The sequence below is a fragment of the Arachis stenosperma genome, chromosome 6, assembly GCF_014773155.1.
Source record: "Arachis stenosperma cultivar V10309 chromosome 6, arast.V10309.gnm1.PFL2, whole genome shotgun sequence".
NCBI classification, from domain to species: Eukaryota; Viridiplantae; Streptophyta; class Magnoliopsida; order Fabales; family Fabaceae; genus Arachis; species Arachis stenosperma.
The window spans coordinates 79454892-79463103 of NC_080382.1; positions in this window are offsets into that span (position 1 = coordinate 79454892).

Sequence of the window (8212 nt, forward strand, 5' to 3'; positions counted from 1 at the left end):
TGGTTGTTCGAAGCCTGGAACTCGAATTTTAGGGATAGTTCTATCCGCGTTCCTTGGTCGCTTTCGAGTATAACCCCGGCTCCACTTCCAGTTTTGTTTGAGGACCCGTCGACATACAGGTTCCATGAGAGTGGGGTTCCAGGGGTCTCAGTGTATTCTGCGATGAAGTCGGCTAGATACTGAGATTTTATGGCAGTCTGGGTTTCATAGTGGAGGTCGAACTCGGACAGTTCCACCGCCCATTGCAGTATTCGTCCTGCCAGGTCTGTTTTTTGGAGGATGTGTCTCATGGGTTGGTTCGTCCGGACTTTGATGGTGTGGGCCTGAAAGTAGGGACGGAGCCTCCGAGCTGTGAACACTAGGGCGTAGGCGAATTTTTCTATCTTCTGATAGTTTAATTCGGCCCCTTGTAGTGCCTTGCTTACAAAGTATATGGGGTGTTGTCCTCGGTCATTTTCTCGTATTAACGCTGAAGCGACTGCTCGATTTCCAACCGAGAGGTATAGTACGAGTTCTTCTCCTTTTAAAGGTCGGGTTAGGATTGGTGGCTGCCCGAGGAATTCCTTGAATTCTTGAAAGGCTTTTTCGCACTCCGGGGTCCATGAGAAGGGTTTCCCTTTCTTTAGGAGTGAGTAGAGAGGTAGTGACTTTATCGCTGATCCTGCCAAGAATCTTGATAGGGCGGCTAGCCTTCCATTCAGTTGTTGTACTTCTTTGACACACGTCGGGCTCTTCATATTGAGTATCGCTTGGCATTTGTCCGGGTTTGCTTCGATGCCCCTTTGAGTCAGCATGAAGCCTAAGAACTTTCCGGCTTCTGCGGCGAAGGTGCACTTTGTCGGGTTAAGTCTCATGTTGTGTTTTCTGAGGGTGCCGAAGATACTGGTGAGGTCGGTCAGCAAGTTTCTGTCTTCTTGTGTCTTTACCAGCATGTCGTCGACGTACACCTCCAGCTGTAGTCCGATGTGCTCTGAGAACACTTTGTTCATTAGCCTCTGGTAGGTTGCCCCTGCGTTCTTCAGCCCGAAGGGCATTACTACGTAGCAGTAGTTTGCCCTTGGGGTTATGAACGAGGTCTTTTCTTGGTCGGGTCCGTACATCGGGATTTGATTGTATCCCGAGTATGCATCCATGAAGGAGAGATATCTATAGCCTGAGGCTGCGTCTACTAAGGCGTCGATGTTTGGTAGTGGATATGGGTCTTTGGGGCAGGCTTTGTTGAGATCCGTGTAATCGACGCACATCCTCCATTTTCCGTTGGGCTTTTTTACCAGGACCACGTTTGCGAGCCATAGGGGGTATTTTACTTCCCTAATGAACCCTGCATCTAGCAGTGCTTGTACTTGTTCTTCTATTGCTTGCATGCGCTCGGGTCCGAGCTTCCGGCGTCTTTGTTGGACAGGTCGGGATCCCGGGTAAACTGATAGCTTATGGCACATCAGGTCGGGGCTTATGCCTGGCATGTCGGAGGCTTTCCAGGCGAAGAGGTCGGAATTCTCCCTTAAGAGGGTTATGAGTTCCTCTTTTAGGCCCGTTTCGAGGTTTGCTCCTATGTTTGTTATTTTTTTAGGTGTGTTCCCAATCTGGACTTTTTCGGTTTCTCCCTCTGGTTGTGGCTGAAGATCTTCTCGGGATTGAACTCGTCCGAGTTCTATCGTGTTGACTTCCTTCCCTTTTAGGCTCAGGCTTTCGTTGTAGCCTCGCCGCGCTAGTTTTTGGTCACCTTTTAGGGTAGCGATTCCTTTTGCGGTAGGGAACTTCATACAGAGGTGTGGGGTCGAGACTATAGCTGCCAGTCTGTTTAGGGTTGGTCGCCCAATGAGGGCATTGTATGCTGAAGTGACGTCGACTATAATGTAGTCGATGCTTAATGTTTTAGATTGCTTGCCTTTTCCAAAGGTAGTGTGTAGCGAGATGTATCCTAAGGGATGGATCGGAGTATCCCCTAGTCCAAATAGCTCGGTGGGATAGGCCTTTAGTTCTTTTTCTTCAAGTCCGAGCTTGTCGAAGGCCGTTTTGAACAGGATATCTGCTGAGCTTCCCTGGTCAATCAGGGTTCGATGTAAGTTGGCGTTTGCTAGGATAATGGTGATTACCATTGGATCGTCGTGTCCGGGAGTTATCCCTTGAGCATCTTCTCGGGTAAATGAGATAGTGGGTAATTCGGGCAGGGGACTGTCTTCTCGGACGTGATAGATTTCTTTGAGGTGTCTTTTTCGCGAGGATTTGGATGTTCCTCCGCCTGCAAAACCTCCATTTATCATGTGAACATGTCTTTCAGGGGTTCGCGGGGTTTGTTCGGCCCGATCTTCGTTGTCTCCCCGCCTTCTCTTCCTGGTCTCTTCTCCTTTCTCTGCTATGTATTTGTCGAGTTTTCCTTCTCTGGCTAGCTTTTCTATAACATTTTTTAGGTCGTAGCAGTCGTTAGTAGAATGACCGTAGAGCTTGTGATATTCACAATATTCGGACCGATCTCTCCCCGCTTTCTTGTGTTTTAGCGGTCGAGGCGGTGGGATCTTTTCGGTGTGGCATACTTCTCTGTAGACGTCTACCAGCGAGACTCGGAGGGGGGTGTAGTTGTGGTACTTTCGTGGCTTGTCCGAGTTGGGTTCTTCTTTCTTCTTCTGTTCCCGATCTCGATCTCGGAGTGGGTAGGTTGATTCCTTCCTAGAAGAGTCTCTTAGCTGGGAGGTTTCTTCCATGTTGATATATTTTTCTGCCCGCTCCTGCACCTCGTATAGGGAGGTCGGGTATCGTTTGGATAGGGATTGGCTAAACGGTCCCTCTTTTAGGCCGTTTGCTAGTCCCATGATGGCTGCTTCAGTGGGCAAGTGTTGTATGTCCAGGCAGGCTTTGTTGAATCGCTCCATGTATTCTCGGAGAGTTTCTTGGTTGCCTTGTTTGATCCCGAGTAGACTGGGGGCATGTTTTGTCTTGTCCTTTTGAATAGAGAATCTTGTTAGGAATTTTTTCGTTAAGTCTTCGAAGCTGGTGATTGATCTTGGTGGCAGGTTGTCGAACCACTTCATGGCTGACTTGGTGAGAGTGGTGGGGAAGGCTTTGCACCGAATCGCGTCGGAGGCGTCGACTAGGTACATTCTGCTCCTGAAGTTGCTGAGGTGATGACTTGGATCGGTGGTGCCGTCGTAGAGGTCCATATCGGGTGGTTTGAAGTTTCACGGTACCTTCTCCTTCATGATCTCTTGCGTGAAGGGATCGCGGTTGCCCTCGGTGGTGGTGCCGCGTTCTGTCCGGTCTTTCAGGTTGGCCTCTATTTTCCGCAGTTTTTCTTCTAATTCTCTGCGCTTTCGAGCTTCCCTTTTCAGATCATGTTCAGTTTCTTTCTGCTTTTTTATGTCCTCTTCGAGTTATTTTCGTCGGTTTTGTTGTGCTCGGACTGCTTCTAGAATTTCCGAGCTCTTCTCTTTTTCGGAATTTTGTGGATCTTTGTTTGGGAGTGATGTTTTTGGGCGATTCTGTTTGTTTCCTCCTGGAGTGCGTGGTGATAGAGGGCTGTCCGGTCGTTCTCCGGTGTCAATTTCGTCCTCTTGTTCAGATGCAGCGTGGTCGTTGTCGAGAGGGTCGTCCGCCATGGTAGAGAGATGACTTCCAGGTCCCCGGCAACGGCGCCAATGTTCCGAGGGTTTACCTGAAACGTGTAGCTCGGTCGTCTGGAAAGGCCCGAGGTGGGGGGTTCAGTGACCCGAGCTTGATATGCGGAATGGTTGGTGGTTGTACCTGCAATGACACTCCGATGCTTAAGTTAGCATGGGTCCAAGCAGATATATGTAGATTTTGAATGAATGCCATACCTGGGTGCTCCAGTGTATTTATAGTAGTTGGCAGTGATCTCCCCTGGATAAGATATTCTTATCTTATCTTATCTTTGGGAGTTTTATCTCTATCTTTGTGGAACCGCCTTTCCTAGGCCTTTTCGGCCTTTAGGTTTTGGGCTTCGTTCCTTTTGATGGGCCTTCCTTGCTTATTGTCCGAGGTCCAACCTTTAGGTGTGAGCTTTAGGACAAGGTCGGACCTCTTATGGATTTGTCGGGTTGGAAGACCTCGGTCAGGGTATGAACAGATGGTATAGTATTGTGCTTCTCGTTTTAACTTCCTTGCCTCTTTCTCATCTGTAGGGAGGGCCTCTGTTGTGAGCTAATTAATTATGGGGGTCATCCATCCCTGATCACGACCTGTTATGGCCAGGACCTTTTCTTCTTCCGAGATTGATGGCTTCTGTAGAATTTATTGGATAAGGCTTCTATTGTTACCTCCTGGTTTGGTGCTGGCTAGTTTTGAGAGTGCATCGGCCCAGGCATTCTGTTCTCGGGGTATGTGTCGAATCTCATATTCTCCGAGTTGTCCGAGCTGTTCCCTGGTTCTGTCCATGTACTTTTTCATATTGGGGTCCTTGGCTTGGTAGCTGCCTGTTATTTGTGAAGTGACTACCTGTGAATCGCTGAAGATGATAAGTTTTTGAGCTCCAACCTCCCTAGCCATCTTCAAGCCTGCTAGTAGTGCCTCATATTCCGCTTGATTATTCGAGGATCCGTCCACGTATAGATTCCATTCTGTGGGGACTTCCGGTGTGTCCGTAAATTCCGTAATGAAGTCGGCTAGGTATTGAGATTTGATTACCTTCCGAGCTTCGTATTGAAGGTCAAATTCGGACAGCTCGACTGCCCATTGCAAGATTCTTCCTGCCAAGTCTATTTTCTGTAAGATCCCTTTTATGGGCTGGTTAGTTTGAACTTTAATGGTGGGTGACTGGAAATATGGGCGAAGTCGGCGAGATGTTATTATGAGAGCGTAAGTAAATTTTTCTATTCTATGGTAGTTCAGCTCGGATCCCTGCAATGCTTTGCTGATAAAGTATACGGGTTGCTGTCCGTTGTTGTCCTCTCGGACCAGTGCTGAAGCTATTGCCCGATTTCCCACTACGAGGTACAAGATGAGCGGTTTCCCGTTCCGAGGCCGACTTAATATAGGTGGTTGTCCCAGAAACTTTTTAAAGTTTTGGAAGGCTTGCTCACACTCGACTGTCCATTCAAATTCCTTTCCCTTCCTTAGAGTGGCGTAGAAGAGGAGAGATCTTATTGCGGATCCCGCCAGGAATCTGGACAAGGCTGCTAACCGTCCGTTGAGTTGTTGCACCTCTTTAATACAAGTCGGGCTTTTCATGTCGAGTACGGCCCTGTATTTGTCCGGGTTTGCTTCGATTCCTCTCTGTGTGATCATAAAACCCAAGAATTTACCGGCTTCTACCGCGAAGGTACATTTTGTGGGATTGAGTCGTATGTCGTGTTGTCTTATGGTGTCGAATACTTGTGTCAGGTCGGATAGTAACATCTCTTCATTTTGCGTCTTCACTAGCATATCGTCTACATAGACCTCCATGATTTTTCCGATGTGATCCGAAAAAACTTTATTCATTAATCTTTGGTAAGTGGCTCCCGCATTTTTGAGACTGAAAGGCATAACAATGTAACAGTAATTTGCCTTTGGGGTTAAGAAAGAGGTTTTTTCTTGGTCGGGTGGTGTTCATACCCTGGGTCGAGCTATCCGACCTGGGATGATTCGAGATAAGGCGACCAACCTCTGCAGTTCAAACTATCCGACCTCTTTTTAAAGAGGTCGGCCAAATCGACAGGAGAGCCTAGTTAAGGGCCTCAAATAGAGGAGTACGACCCGAATCCTAAGGTAGCCCAAGCCTATAGGATAGAGGCGGTTCCGTTGAAGATACGCTGACCTCAACTCAAAGATAAAGATAAGATAAGATAACTAACTTATCTTATCCAAAACGGTCACGTCTCACCACTATAAATACACTGGAGCACCCAGGTATAACTCATACTCTGATTCTACTCAATACCTGCTTAATACCCTTGCTAACTTAAGCATCGGAGTCCCTTACAGGTACCCCCCACCCTCCGGAGACGAAGGATCAGCACCACCACCAAGTCCGACAAGTCGGACACACCAGCTCCGGCCGCCGTACACCTGCCGGACACATCGGCTCCGACCAACACAGAAGATCTCGTCCGAGATCGACCTACACTTTCAGGTAACCCTCGGAACATTGGCGCCATTGCCGGGGAACCTGGAAGTCATCCCATTAACATGGCGGATGACCATGACAACGACCACGATTCAGGTTTGAAAGATAGAACGCCGCATAAAAACGCGGACACGATACTCAAAGATACTCCAGAAACCAACGGAGACAAAAATTCATCAAATCTAGGAGTAATAGAAGCACTTCAAAATCGATTAGAGCAACTTGAGAAAGAAGCCCAACATCGACGTGAAAAAGAAGAAGATCTAGGCCGGGAGATAAGGCGGCGCCGAAAATTAGAAGATAAGCTTATAAAACTCGAAGCTGATCTCAAAACTAAAGCTACTCGACCATCCACAGAGGATAGCTCTCAGAAAGATCAAGATCCATTCACCAAAGAAATTATGAAAACCAAAATTCCGAAAGATTTCAAGCTTCCGGATATGACTCTATATGACGGCACCTCAGACCTCAACCATCATCTCAGCAACTTCAGAAGTAGAATGTACCTCACTGATGCCTCAGATGCAGTTCGCTGCAAAGCCTTTCCAACAACTCTCACCAAGATAGCCAATAAATGGTTCGACAACCTACCTCCAAAATCCATTTCGAGTTTCGACGACCTGGCTAAGAAGTTCCTGGCCCGATTCTCCATACAAAAGGACAAAGCCAAACACGCACCTAGCCTACTAGGGATCAAGCAAGGAGATCGGGAGAGCCTTCGCAACTACATGGAAAGATTCAATAAAACATGCATGGACATACAAAGTCTTCCAACAGAAGCTGCCATTATGGGCCTCATAAATGGCCTACGAGAAGGACCATTTAGCCAACCTATATCAAAGAGATACCCGACATCCTTAGACGAAGTACAAGAACGGGCACAGAAATACATCAACATGGAGGAAAATTCTCGACTTTGCGAAGCCTCAAGGTTCGGTTCTGCCTACCGAGATAAAGAATCCAAGAAAAAGGAGGATCGCTCCGGAGAGAAAATCAAAAAGTATCATAACTATACTCCTCTTAGGGTATCCTTGGTAGATGTTTACAAAGAAGTCTGCCATACAGAGAAAATCCCTCCAGCTCGGCCACTTAAAGGCAAAAGAGGAGGAGGAAATCGGAATGAATACTGTGAATATCACCGACTTCGAGGACATTCCACCAATGAATGCTTCGATTTGAAAAACGTCATAGAAAAACTAGTAAGAGAAGGAAAACTAGATCGGTTTTTGGCTAATCGGGATGACGGACCAAGAAAAAGAAGAAGGGATGAGGATGTTGGACGATCTGAACGATCACCTCGCACACCAGAAAGACACGTTCACGTAATACACGGCGGATTTGCTGGAGGAGGAATCTCCAAATCATCTCGCAAGCGACACCTCAAAGAGGTGTACCACGTCGAAGGAAAAAAGGAAGCCCCAGACATCCCAGCAATCACGTTTACCAAGGAAGACGCATCCGGAATCATCTCGGGACACGACGACCCCATGGTCATTACGATCATATTGGCAAACGCCAACCTTCACCAGACGCTAATTGACCAGGGAAGCTCTGCTGACATCTTATTCAAAACTGCCTTCGACAAACTCGGCCTAGAAGAAAAAGAGCTAAGAGCGTACCCGAACAGCCTGTTTGGACTAGGAGATGCCCCAGTTCAACCGCTGGGATACGTATCGCTGCATACAACCTTCGGGAAGGGGAACCAATCTAGAACACTCAAGATCGACTACATTGTGGTCGACGTAAGCTCAGCCTACAATGCCTTAATAGGTCGGACAACATTAAATCAACTCGGCGCAATAGTTTCAACTCCACATCTATGTATGAAATTTCCAACTGCGGAAGGGATAGCTACAATAAAGGCAGATCAAAAGATGGCACGTCGCTGTTATAACGAAAGCCTAAACCTCCAAGGTGAAGGAGGAGAGTTCCACACAATCGAGCTCGGTAGAGTTCAGAGGCGAGAAGAATTCCGACCACGATCCGAAGGAGAAGTAGAAAGAGTCCAGATCGGAGACACCTCGGATAAAACAATTAATATTGGCACGATCCTGAAAGGAGACACAAAGGAATCACTAATACGGTTCCTACGAGATAATGTTGATCTCTTTGCATGGAAAGCTGCCGACATGCCAGGCATTGATCCCGAACTAA